A 14,861-nucleotide genomic window follows, 5' to 3' on the forward strand; every position below is an offset into this window, starting at 1 on the left:
TTTGTTTTAGGACTAGGGCTGCCAAGCCCCCGGTTCGGGCGGGGAAATCCCCGCCCAGGAGGCTCCCAACCCGCTGGCCCACATTGGGCCAGTGGGGGAACCTCCCCCTATATCACTGGCACGATGATGTCACCTGTGTGGGGCCTCTATAGGCATTTCTGGGAAAACTCTATGGTTTTCCCGGACGCTCTAGCCATTTGGGAGGGAAAACTCTGTGGTACAATACACTGCCATTTTGATGACCTCACTTCCAGGTGACGTCATTGTGTGCGTGCTTTGTGCATGAGAAAGTCCCCCGCTATGGGAAGCTGGGGACTTGGCAACCCTATTCAGGACCCAATTCTAAGTGCTAATTTTGACCCATAAACCCCTAGCACTTGGAATTGGGTCCTGCAACAAATTGAAAGTCTCCACAAATAGAAGGGTAGCCATTATTTGAACTAGCTGAAATTTATTGTAGTAATCTAATTGGAAGGTGATTACTATGGGGATCACTGTGACTATCTCTTGTTTGTTGAGGATGGGCTGCAATTGATGAGCCATCTGAAGCTGGAAAAGGTGGTTTTATACATCTGCTTTTTAAAGATCAGTGCTATTCTTTCCACATTTGTATCCCAATCACCTGATTAGTGCCAACAACAAGCAATACTACCTCAGTTGTCTTCTGCAGTTTATTGGCTCTTATCCAGCCCATTGCAACATTCAAACACTGGTACAGAACACTTACTGGCTCACTTGATCCAGGTAAAAGGAGAAACAAGTGACGCCTAATCTCATAACTCTGGATGACCTCTCCCAGCAGTTAAAGGTAGATACTAAAGAGCACAGGGGAGATAATAGAACCCTGAGTAACTACCACATTACCAAACATAACACCTTCTGGAAATGGTGAGCTAAGCAGGAGAATAACCAGCACAAAACCATACTCTCCAACCTCCAAACAGATCAGATGCTCCAAAAGACACTACGGTTAATGATATCAAAAGCTAAGATTCTTAAAATATAAAAAAGCTAAGATTCTAACATTCTAAGATTCTGTTACAGAAAAAGTTAAAAGAATAAAGACCAATTCCAGATTAGTTTGTAACATATTTATATTATATATTTCAAATTAAGATATAAACATTTGTCAGTGTAACAGATAGAGGATTATGTTTATGCAACCCCAATTCTCAGCTTTTAAAATCTTAATTACCTTGCATTTATTCTCAACAAGCGGGCACAGAAGTCTAATTTTTATATTAAAAATGTTGGTGCTCATTTTTAATCCAAGGAGTATGTTTATTTTTTTTTAAAAAAATAATTATAAACCCCACAATTTTGTTATTATTGTAAATGTCATGCACTGCTGTAGATCAAGTCATACCTTCATTTTATTCTATATTCCATGAAAGTTTTTTACATTTAATCTAAACTCAGAACTATGTAAATGCTAAACATGTTTGTTGTTTTGTGTTACATTATCACTTTTGGATACAATGGAAAGGAAAGTAGTAGAATTGCTCAATGTATACTCCCTGCTCTATTTTAAACCATAAAATGAGATTGTTTTATATTGCAGAACAGTGTCAGTTCCTACCACAAACTTTATTTGTCTATAAAAGCGCTAGGTTAAAAAAAAATGATTTCTATATCCACAAAACAAAAAGAAAAGGAATGCATTGAAGTCATTTGTACAAACTCAAACTGTATCAGCTAAATATTTTCTAACTGTTCTACTAAAAAAAAATAAATCCAGAAGGCAAACTAACGATGAATAGAAACAATACTGGTCAGCTGCATGTGTTGTATGTTGTTTGAATGAAAAGTAATTTATCACTTTTGAAATAAAAGCTGTTTATTCCTGTGTCTCACTGTCTCCATGAATCTTTACAATTTATCTGTAGGGGGAGTAAAGTGAGAAACTGTACCATTATTAGCATATGAATACTTGACACATGAAATTGGCTGTACAATAACAGAAGGACATATGCTGTTGGTGTATGCACACAGACAAAGCAGCCATTTTGAAAAAAAAATGAAATGGTGTTGGGGTTAACCCTTTGCCTGTCTATCTGGTTTCACACTATTGCTTTGATTAGGACAGTCTGGGAGGAAGCGTTAAAATGCAAAGGTGGGAGAAAAGCTCATTTACTTTCATTTTTAAAAAGCATGGATTACGTCAATTATGTCTGTACGTACCAGGAAAAATATAAGAGACTCAAAAAAAAAAGAAAGAAAACAATCTTGTACATCTCCTGCTTTCTGCATTCGTACATCCTGACTGTAAGGAGGAGACAAATCCAGCCCACAAGTAAAGTGTCTTGGAATGAAACATTGCCTGCCTACATGCAGTTTAAAAAAAAATCATGGCAACAACATTGTGGTCCTTGGGTCAGATGTGTGAAACTATTTCTCAAAGAAGCTGCATATATAATTGAGGCCCAATGAAGGGCTCTCAGTTGAAGTTGCCAGGCTACATTCATTTCAAAAGCAGAGCCATTTGTTATCAAATTTAAATTAACTCTCTCTATACACTGAAGCTGTAGTATAAAACAGGGATTTTCAAACAGCAGTTTTAAAAAATGTGAAAGAGAAACTGTGAATAGTAAATACGTTTCCCCACCCAGAGATAACCAGTGACACATTCTATTGGACTTTTACAGCAATAATCTTTTTTAAAAAGTGTTTCAAGAAAGCACTATGCTGATGTTACTTTGGAGGCACAGATTACATGTAACTTCTACTTAAAAATAAAAATAAATAAATAAGTACATACAGCATCTTTTTTCTTTAAAAAACATACCTTCTCAAAGTAAATCTCAGGATGCTGTGATAGTTTCAACTTTAAATGTTTCTCTTGTTCATTACCTCACACATATAAGTAAATAGGATAAAATTAACTGTCAACTATTAATGTATTGATTTATAAATAATATTTATTAATGTTGGTGGTATTCATTGCAGTAACCACTAATTGGTTAAAAAAACTAAATGTGAGTAGTGGTTTTAATAAGGAAAATTAACTTTTATTATTTTTATTTGCACAAACACTGTTTTAGAAAAGTGGTACACCAAACTCAGAAGCATTTTTGGAAATAAGCATTTTATTACTAATAAGATTTACATTTAGGTAAATGTCCTTTGGCTTTTTAACCTTAGGTTATTAAATTTAAACATGCCATAGAATTTATTTCTATGTACAGCTATACATATGTAAGCATGTAAGTAAGTATTATTCTAACCAGTGATTATAGTAATTATATTACAGTACTATATTATGGATATAACCAGGGGTCGTTTTGTAGAAAAACAGGTGGCAGAGCTCATTAGAAGAAGATGAAGAAGAAGATATTGGATTTATATCCCGCCCTCCACTCCAAAGAGTCTCAGAGCGGCTCACAATCTCCTTTACCTTCCTCCCCCACAACAGACACCCTGTGAGGTGGATGGGACTGGAGGGCTCTCACAGCAGCTGCCCTTTCAAGGACAACTTCTGCCAGAGCTATGGCTGACCCAAGGCCATGCTAGCAGGTGCAAGTGGAGGAGTGGGGAATCAAACCCGGTTCTCCCAGATAAGAGTCCGCACATTACACATTAGCATATGCTGCCCCCCCCCCCAGCCAAAAGCAACCTGATGCAAGAAAGGAGAGCACTGGGTGAGAAAGGCCTGCTTGGGCTGGCTAGAGATAAAGCCAGCCCAAGCAGGCCTCACCCACCTGGGGTTCTCCAGGGCTGCCCCACCCCAGTCAAAAGGCCAGAAGAAGTGGAGAAAGGGTGGTGCAGGCTTCACCAGGGCTTAATGAGGGCTGCTGGGGGTGTGGCAAAGCTCCTGGGGGCTGGCTGGCTGCCTGCTCTCCTAATCCAGGGATTGTTATGCAGCTGCACCTACTATTCCATAGACAAGGTAGGTGGGGAGGAAGAGGGGTATCCCTCAGAAAGGTTCCAGAGCTGCGCTCCTGTGAGCTCCTGCTGAGTCTGAGGCCTGGGTATAACACATATGAAAAAGGACAAGAATTGTATGTGCCTTTCATACTCACATAAAAACACATCAAGAAAAAGAGATTGAGTTTCTTGATGCTCTCAATGACTGTGCTATGGAGCAGATGGTCTCGGAACCTACTAGGGGTAAGGCGATCCTGGATTTGGTCCTAAGTAATGCCCAAGACTTGGTGAGAGATGTAAAAGTGATTGCACTGCTTGGGAGCAGTAACCATAATGTTATTGATTTCACCATTTGTATAAATAGGGAGTTGCCCCAAAAGACCGGCACAACCACATTTAACTTTAAAAGGGGTAAATTCTCTGAGATGAGGAGGCATGTGAAGAGGAAACTGAAAGGAAAAGTAAATACGGTCAAAACCCTTGGGGAAGCTTGGAGGCTATTTAAAACTACAATCCTAAAAGCTCAGATAAAATATATACCACAAGTTAGGAAAGGCACCAACAGGTATAAGAAAAGGCTTGCATGGTTAACAAACCAAGTAATGGAAACTGTAAAAGGTAAGAAATACTCCTTTAAGTGGTGGAAAACCAGTCCAAGTGAGATTACAGGCAGGCTTACAACTAACCAGCACTGAAATTTGAAATCGAGTGTAGTTTTATAAGACTGTGGAATGTTTTAATATTTTTATTATGTAAATTGTTTGAATTGTTTAATTTTAATTATGTAAATTGTATGAAATGTTTAAACTTTTATGTCTCATGTTAGATTTTATATGTTGTAAGCCGCCCTGAGCCACTTGGTGGGAAGGGCGGGATATAAATTACAAAATAAATTAATTAATTAATAAAAGGGAACACAGGCTGTGGCAAATCAAATGCAAGACTGTGATCAGGCAGGCAAAAAGGGACTATGAGGAGCATATTGCAAAAAACATAAAGACCAACAATAAAAATTTCTTCAAATATATTAGAAGCAGGAAACCAGCCAGGGAGGCAGTGGGGCCCTTGGATGACCAAGGGGTAAAAGGGTTACTGAAGGAGGATAGGGAAATGGCTGAGAAGCTGAATGCATTTTTTGCCTCCATCTTCACTGTGAAAGATGAGAAGTGTTTGCCTGCTCCAGAACCACTAATTTTGGAAGGGGTGTTGAAAGACCTGAGTCAGATTGAGGTGATAAAAGAGGAGGTCCTACAACTGATAGATGAATTAAAAACTAATAAGTCACCAGATCCGGATGGCATACATCCAAGAGTTCTGAAAGAACTCAAAGTTGAACTTGTGGATCTTCTGACAAAAATCTGTAATCTTTCATTGAAATCTGCCTCCGTTCCTGAGGACTGGAAGGAAGCAAATGTCACCTCCATCTTTAAAAAGAGTTCCTGAAAAGATCTGGGAAATTACAGGCCAGTCAATCTGACTTCAATACCAGGAAAGTTGGTAGAAACTATTATCAAGGACAGAATGAGTAGGCACATTGATGAACATGGGTTATTGAGGAAGCATGGGTTCCGTAAGGGAAGATCTTGCCTCACTAACCTGTTACATTTCTTTGAGGGAGTGAACAAACATGTGGACAAAGGAAACCCTATAGATGTTGTTTACCTTGACTTCCAGAAAGCTTTTGATAAAGTTCCTCATCAAAGGCTCCTTAGAAAGCTCGAGAGTCATGGAGTAAAAGGACAGGTCCTCTTGTGGATCAAAAACTGTCTGATTAATAGGAAGCAGAGAGTGAGTATAAATGGGCAGTCTTCACAGTGGAGGACGGTAAGCCATGGGGTGCCGCAGGGCTCAATACTGGGTCCCATGCTCTTTAACTTGTTCATAAATGATTTGGAGTTGGGAGTAAGCAGTGAAGTGGCCAAGTTTGCAGATGACACTAAATTGTTCAGGGTGGTGAGAACCAGAATGCAGATGCTTCTAGCCACGCTAAGTTGCTGCATCAGCAGATCTTGTAGGTCTGAAACCTTACCTACATACAGTAACATGAAAGGATAGTGAAGAAGAAGAGTCCCAAGGCCATGAAACGAATGATGTCATTTCAGGCTGCAAGATTACATTTTTGAATGCCACCCTGTATACCAAATTGAATCTTTGTGCAAGCATAATAGATAGTGGACTGCCTTAGAATTCTTCTGCCAAATATGCTAGATGTTAGCTTACAGGAAAGTTTCTACATGAAGAAGCATCAAAAACAGCTTGGCTTGCTTTTAATTTGAAGTTATACTGTTCATACAACCATTTAGTTCTGCTGCATTCACTGGCCAAGCCTCATTGCCATGAATTAGACTGATACATTTTTAAAACTGCTAGGAACATAGCATCCTTGTCTTAGATTGAAGCTTCCCTTTGACTCTTGCCAAGGCAGCTAGTGGGGGCTGGTCTCATATGGAACAGAATAACATAGCAGAATTAGAGGTAGTAAAATGAACTGTAACTTCAGACCGTAGGTGGGGAAAGTCACATTCTCACTGCTCCCCTATGTAAAATTTCCCCAAAAACTAAAATATTAGCACACCTGGAGAAAACCCATGACATACTTCTGTAGTTTTCCATATATAGAGTATTATTATAATGTAGGGGAACCATGAAAAAGTAATATGTATCCTGCAATCTGAAGTGATACAGTCCATCCAACCACTTAGCATTTTAGCACTTTAGTGTCACCTTATTCCATACAGTGTATACAGCAGTCTGAGACATGCATGTGGGAAAGGCAAAGAATCTAACGAAAATGAATAAGCTAGCATATACTGGTTAGAGTGCCAAACAAGGACTTGGAAGGACCAAGTTTACATCTCTGCTCTGTCATGGCAGCTTCCTGGGTGACGTTGGGTGAGTCTCTCAGTCTGACCTGTGCCTGGAAGTGTCCTAGAAACCTCTCTGGACAAAAGAGATCAGTTTCCTTGAAGAAAATGGCTGCTTTGAAGAATGGACTGTATGACATTACATCCTGCTGAGGTCCCTCCCCTCTCCAAAACCTGCCTTCCTCAGATTCTACCCCCAAAACATGATGGAAAAAGTGTAGAAGAACTGAGAATTATACTGATACTAAGTATTGCTGAGTCCCGCCCCTCTCCAAAACCTGCCTTCCTCAGATTCTACCCCCAAAACATGATGGAAAAAGTGTAGAAGAACTGAGAATTATACTGATAATAAGTATTGCTGAGTCTAGAAGAATCACAGTTGAGAGAAACCCTTAAAGTGATGTATAACCCCAGTCCAGAATATGTAGAGTTTTTGAAAGAAAAGTGGAAAGTTGAAGCTGAACTCGGAACCAGAGAAATGTATTTCTAAGCTCAAGAGATGGGGAAAGAAGCAAATGTGGAAGCAGAAAGTTTACTATTAGAAAGAGAGAGATTTAAGACTGGGGATAAAAAGGAGAGAAATTCTGAACCCAGAAATGATTTTCCTTGAGTTACCCCAAAAGATTTCATGGTGTATGTGTCAGGAAAAGATCCACAAATCTTCCTGTCAACTTTTGAAGGAAGATTTGTGGATCTCCTGTTCAGAACTGGGGAATACCAGACACACAATATATGAAGTATTTACTCAGTTTAATTAGAGGCGAATTGGCTGAGATCTACAGCACATTTCCCTCAGATAAACCTGTTGTCGATGCTGAATACAAAGAAGCAGTATATGACAGATTCAGATTAGGTGATGATTACTTCAGAAAGAAGTCTAGAAACTTACTGTCTCAGAAAGAGAAGTCATTTAAGTCTTTTAGTGCCAAACTAACTGACTATTTTGATAAATGGATCTCATCTGCCAAAGCTAACTCTAAAGAAAGAATAAGGGATCTGGTAAAAGATAAACTTCCAGAGAATGTCAGCCAGGCAGCAGAATGGGCTGACAAGTTAATATTGAAGAGAGTTTCTTGGGATCCACTCAATTGACACAGCTAAAAATCCAGTAAAAATGCTCCCTTATCTAAAAGCCCTGAAGAAAAAGTTTACTTGTGTGGGGTAAAGATAGATAAGATTGCATAAGATATTGAACTGAGAGAAGTTAGAATCATAGAGTTGGAAGGGGACCTCCAAGGTCATCTAGTCCAACCCCCTGCACAATGCAGGAAACTCACAGATACCTCCCCCTAAATTCACAGGATCTTCATTGCTGTCAGATGGCCATCTAGCCTCTGTTTAAAAACCTCCAAGGAAGGAGAGCCCACTACCTCCTGAGGAAGCCTGTTCCATTGAGGAATCACTCTAACAGTCAGGAAATTCTTCCTAATGTTGAGCTGGAAACTCTTTTGATTTAATTTCAACCCATTGGTTCTGGTCCTACCTTCTGGGGCCAAGGAAAACAATTCCACACCATCCTCTCTATGACAGCCCTTCAAGATGGTGATCATACCACCTCTCAGCCGCCTCCTTTCCAGGCTAAACATGCCCAGCTCCTTCAACCTTTCTTCATAGGTCTCCAATTTTATTTATTTGTATTTATTTTATTTGATTTATAACCTGCCCTCCACGCCGAAGCAGGCTCAGAGCGGCTTACAACATAAGCCCTCACCATCTTCATCGCCCTCCTCTGGACCCATTCCAGCTTGTCTATATCCTTCTTAAAATGTGGTGCCCAAAATGGAACACAATACTCCAGGTGAGGTCTTACCAAAGCAGAGTAAAGCAATACCATCACTTCACGTGATCTGGACACTATGCTTCTGTCGATACAGCCCAAAATTACATTTGCCTTTTTAGCCACCACATCACTCTGTTGACTCATGTTCAGCGTATTGCCTACAAAGACCCCAAGATCCTTTTTGCACATACTACTGCTAAGACAAGTCTCCCCCATCGTATAACCATGAATTGGATTTTTCCTACCTAAATGCATAATGTTACATTTATCCCTGTTAAAATTCATTTTATTGGTTTTAGCCCAGTTTTCCAGCCTGCCCAGGTCATCCTATATCCTGTTTCTGTCTTCTACTGTATTTGCAACCCCTCCCAGTTTAGTATCCTCAGCAAATTTAATAAGCATTCTTTCTATTCCTTTATCCAAATCATTTATAAAGATGTTGAACTAAAAAGGTCCCAGGACAGATCCTTGAGGCACTCCACTTGCCACTCCTCTCCAAAAGGATGAGGAACCATTCAAAAACATTCTTTGGGTGCGATCTATCAACCAGTTACAGATCCACCTAATGGTAACAGGATCCAAACCACATTTTCCAACTTGTCAACAAGGATAGTATGTGGAACCTTATCAAAAGCCTTACTGAAATCAAGATAAATGATGTCTACAGTATTCCTCTGATCCAGCAAGGTAGTCACTTTCTCAAAAAAAAAGAGAGATCAGGTTAGTCTGACATGACTTGTTCTTGAGAAAACCGGGCTGGCTCTTAGTAATCACAGCCATCCTTTCTAAATGTTCCAGGACTGACTGTTTGATGATTTGTTCTAAAACTTTTCCAGGTATAGACATCAAGCTGATGGGTCGGTAATTACCCAAATCCTCCTTTTCCCTCTTCTTTAAGATGGGGACAACATTCGCCCGCCTCCAATCTTCTGGCACCTCTCCTGTTCTCCAAGAATTCTCAAAAATAATAGCCAGAGGCTCAGAAATTACATCTGCAAGCTCTTTTAGAACCCTTGGATGCAGTTCATCTGGCCCTGTGGACTCAGTTTCATTTAAAGAAACTAGGTGTTTATGTACTACCCTTTTGTTGATCCTTGGTGCTTGCACAGGGGACATTTCCTTTCCTATGTTGATCCTAGGTTGGAACTTCATACTCTCATTATATGTTCTGTTTTTGCTATGCTGAGCACTGTTTCCCTCAGAAGAGAAGACTGAGGAAAAGTAGGAATTGAGCAGCTCTGCCCTTTCTTCATTACCTGTTACAATTTCATTCTCCTGCCCTTGCAATTGGCCTACCATATCCTTGCTCTTTTTCTTACTCTGAACATAAGAAAAGAACCCCTTTTTGTTGTTTTTAGCATCTTTGGCCAGCCTAAGCTCATACTGAGCTTTAGCTTTCCTAACTTTTTCTCTACAAGCACTGGTAATTTATATATATTCATCCTTGATTATAAAACCCTCCTTCCAAATCCTAAAGGAGTCTTTTTTATTTCTCAAGTCTTTAGAGAGCTGTTTTTGGAGCCAACTCAGCTTCTTTAGGATTTTTCCATTTTTCTTCTCATAGGAATAATCTGTGATTGAGCTTTCAGATTTCGTTTTTAAGAAATTCCCACCCCTCTTGAACCCCCTTCTTCCTAAATATTTCAGATTATGGGATTTTACCCAGCATAGTTCTAAGTTTATTGAAGTTAACCTTTCTGAAGTTCAATCTATAAGTCTGACTATATATAGCTTTTACCTTCCATAAGACTGTAAATTCCAAAATCACATGGTCACTTCCAGGGTCATTTTGTAGAAGAAAAGGTGGTGGAGTTCATCCAGGAATTGTTATGCAGCTGCACCTACTATTCAATGGACAAGGTGGGAAGGAGGAGGTGGAACTGTCAGGTTCAGGAGCTGTGCTCTTGTGAGCTCCTGCTTAATCTGAGGGCTAGTCACTACTGTCCAGGGTGCCCACTATTTCCACTTCTTCAATCAATTCTTCCTTGTTGGTGAGAATCAAATCCAAGATAGCAGATCCCCTTGTTTCCTTCTTCACTTTCTGGAAAAGTTGTACAAGTAAATGGGAGAGATACTTTATCCATATTGGACACAGGACCATCAGTAACTCTAGTGGGAGGAATTGGTTAACAAAGAAAACATGATTTCAGATAAGCATAATTCCAGAATCAAAATTGTAATTCATAACACTCTTTTTGGAAACTAGACCCTTTCTATTAAAGATTATGCAAAAGCAAAAATAAGTTGCTCTTGGTAGCATGTGTGTTAATAGCTTGGCTGCTTTCCAATAACCCAGGCTTTCAGGTGGTGGTTTCCTGATTCATATTTAGAAAGCCATAAGTTAGCACAGCAAAACTTACTAAACCACAACTTATGTTGGGCTCATTGCACAGAAACAACTTCTACTGAAAATCACAGGGCATTCCTAATTAATGTATGAACAATCAGGATATATTTTTAATGTCAGCCCAGCAGTCAACTCATCCAAAAAACTCTTTGCATAACCTGCAGAATGACTTGTTCAGAAAAAAATATTCCTGGTAATATTCAGCCTGCACTTTTAATTATAGTAATGCCCACTGATTTTACTACATCTAAGATGTTTAAAATGGACTGTCATTCACCCAAGGATGGAACACTAAAAAATCAACTTATCAAGGAGAATGGCTTTTATGATCAAAACCAAATTTAGGGTTGTGCATAGATGAAAGTTTAACAGACACCAAAGACTCACATCCAGGTATGTGGGGAAAGTGTTTGCAGACTTCAGTCCCCCTCCTGTAGCTCAGGAGTCATCAGCTTTTTCAACTATCAGATACTGACAACTGTTCCAGATTATGCTCCAAGTTTTGTTCTGTCCTCAAATAGAACATGGACTGGAAAGAGGGCCAGAAATGAAGCTATCAGTAAAGCAACACAAACTTTAAAATAAAATCTATGAGATTTATAAAAGCCTAGAGCAGATCTTTCCATTATCTACTCCTGGGTCTTCAAACTACTCTTCAACTGTCAGTGAGCTACTGGTAGCTCATGAACTACAAGTTGGAGAGCCCTGCACTAGCATTTGTTCTAGTTACCTGATCTTTGTATTCTTATTTCAGGTTGTCACAAGTTCTCTTTTAATTTGTGTCTAATGCTGCCACCAGGAATTTAATTCCAAACACATTGTCTTTCCAGTATCCACCGTTTTTTTCTCCTCTTGTCCCCTCTTTGGTTTAAAAGCAGTGGTCCCATTGTTAACATCAGCCCATTCTGCTGCCTGGTTGACATTCTCTGGAAGCTTATCTTTCACCTGAACATAAATATGAATCAAGAAACCACCACCTGAAAGGCTGGTTTATTTGGAAAGAAGCCAAATATATTGTGGCTATTAACAGTTTTCAAAGGATTTACCAAGCTCAAGGCCAGCACTATTTCCTGCACCACATTAATTTCTATTAATCTGCATTAATTATTTCTGTTATGCATAACAAGGATCCTTTAGAATTCTCTTATTATGTGCATGTTTTAAGTTATGAAGACTGTAACAAATGTTTGGAAAGATGTTACAAAGTTGTATCATTTCAGTAAGATACTAACTAATCTTCTCTAGGCCTTAAAGTTTACTCATGGGATCTATACTTGTTTCTTGGGTACCCCCTAAATGTTTGGGATCTCTAGATCTGCTTTAGTAGCTAAAAGGCCATAGTGCAATATTTGAATTCCTACAAGCCCTCTCCTCAAGTGGTCCTCTGGGTTAGCAATTTGCAGCTTTATGGCAAGGGAACAAAAATAATCAAGGATCAGCAAGACACCCCTGATCTCTCTGTCTCTCTCTATCTTTCTGATCTCTGTCTCCACAGCGGCTGCACTTTCACATTACTTCCATCTTATACTCCATCTAACCTTTTTTTCTTGTTTTTTTTTGCATTCAGCCTTTTCTTATTATTTCCTGCTGTATCTGGCTACTGTTTCAAGAGACCTATTGTCTTTTCTTGGGTGGGATGAGATGGTTTATGTGGATCATATGTGTTATTATTTCTTTTTTGTTTTGGTTTTTACTATGACCAATTACAATCTTACTAATAAAAGTGGGGGAACTGAAGCAAATTATTATTATTTTAAAAAATGAGTTATAGAGTTTAGCACTTGCATGCAGGTTTTTCTTGAGATATATATTTCCTCCCATCACTTCATGTTATTTTAAAACCACAACCATTTGCTTATTTAAAGCTCCTAGCAGCTAACAATACTACAAGGCTAGTAAATCCAACCAGCCACTCTTTCAGAATCTTTATTTACTATTGGAAGTAATGTACCTTACTTCTGTATCCATGACAACAACGCAACATGCCGCAGCAGTACTAGAGTTTTCTTTGCAACTGCAATATGAGATTAAAAGTAAGAGCTAAATCTTCTTAAATAGCAGAAGCTTTTCAAAAGATAAAACATAAAGTTTATGGGAGCATATGAGAGTTGCTCATCGTAATATATTTGTGCTATTTTTTTCCCTTTGGTTAGGTATGTCCATTGATCGTAAACAGTATTGAATGTGAGGATATGTTTGCAAAGATACAATTTAGCAATTCTTGCCTCTGATTTTTGTAACAGAAAATGATTTCACAATGGTAAAGATGAACTGTAAACAGACATTGTATTAACTGAGATTGCTATACAGTTTCTTTGTTCTTCTGAGGCTTTGTAAAAACAAAATTTATTTTGGTTTCATACCAAATACATTTATTAAAACATGGTTTGATCCAATGGATTAGTCAATATGTTTGCCTTACTGTATTTTATTTTCTCATTATGAACATATTTGTTTCTGGTATTAATTCAAATATGTGGAACTTCAGTGTAGAGTGAAGCTATATATGTCTAATGCATTTAAAATTAAATAGACATTTGATTTTCTTTCTTTGCTAGTAGTCTTCAATTTTAGCAACTCAGCTTAAGAAAAAAGGATTATTTCACAAATTATTATTATGTATTAGATTTATCAGTCACCCTACCCCAGCTTGCACTGGGCTCTACTGGCTACTGTTTCAAGAGACCTATTGTCTTTTCTTGGGTGGGATGAGATGGTTTATGTGGATCATATGTGTTATTATTATTATGTATTTGATTTGACAATAAGAGGCATGAAGCCATAAAGAGACTCTAATCTGGGAGAACTGGGTTTGATTCCCCATTCCTCCACATAAACATGCTGGTGTGACCTTGGGTCAGTCACAAGTTTTCTCAGAGCTGTTCTCTCAAGAGCAGCTCTGAAAAGAGCTCTCCCAGACCCACCTACCTCACAGTCAATGTTCCCTCTAAGCTGCAAAGTGAGCAAAAATTCTACTTTGTGAACTACTGGCATTAAAATTGTGAGCTACTGGCATTAAAGTTGTGAGCTACTGCATAAATTATTGTGCTCTGGGGTCATTTTAACTCATCTTAGAGGGAACACTGCTCACAGTGTGCCTGTAATGGGGAGGGGAAGGAAAATGAGATTGTAAACACTTTCCATATGAAGAAAGGTTAAAATGTTTGGGGCTCTTTAGCTTGGAGAAGCATTGACTCAGGGGTGACATGATAGAAGTTTACAAGATTATGCATGGGATAGAGAAGGTAGAGAAAGAGGTACTTTCCCTCCTTTTTCACGATAGGAGAACTTGTGGGCACTCAATGAAATTGCTGAGCAGTCAGGTTAGAATGGATAAAAGGAAGTACGTCTTCACCTAATGGGTTATTCATATCCTAAGTTTTCTATGAAACTCAGTCTTTTGTACCTCACATGTAAGGATAAAATGGAGGTATACCAAGTTTATTGCCTTGGTTCCATCTCAGGATCATTTTGTTTGTACTTGAGTTACCTATGTTGTTTTTGGGTAAATTGTATTAATGTGAAACTTCTCCCAATGAATATATAGGATGCAATTAGATTTCTTTGTATTCAGGAATTGTACTGCCAGTTTTATTTTTCTAACTTGCCTTTATATGTAACTTCTTACCTGTACCCCACTGTGACAATTGCTCCATTTCTAGATTTGTGGAATTTTTTTTTAAAAAGTGTTCATTTTTCATAGTAACTCGGTTGTAACATTATTAATTAAAATCAGAGCTAAACAGGTACACATAGCATAACAAAAGGCTTAGTTCATGCCATTAAAATGAAAAATTATTGTACCAAATATTTTATATCCTGATTGCAATTCAGAAATATGAGGAAAGGAGAAAAAATGTATTTGTGGAGGGGGTATTTTTTTATCACTTGGCAGTTCAGTTCTTTACTAGGAATGTTCCCTTCCAGCTGGTTTCTCTATCTTTCAGAAGGTGTCTGCATGGATCATTTCAAGGAATCAGCTACTCAGGCATCCACTGTGTCCTGT

The sequence above is a fragment of the Heteronotia binoei genome, chromosome 4 (assembly GCF_032191835.1).
Source record: "Heteronotia binoei isolate CCM8104 ecotype False Entrance Well chromosome 4, APGP_CSIRO_Hbin_v1, whole genome shotgun sequence".
NCBI lineage: Eukaryota > Metazoa > Chordata > Lepidosauria > Squamata > Gekkonidae > Heteronotia > Heteronotia binoei.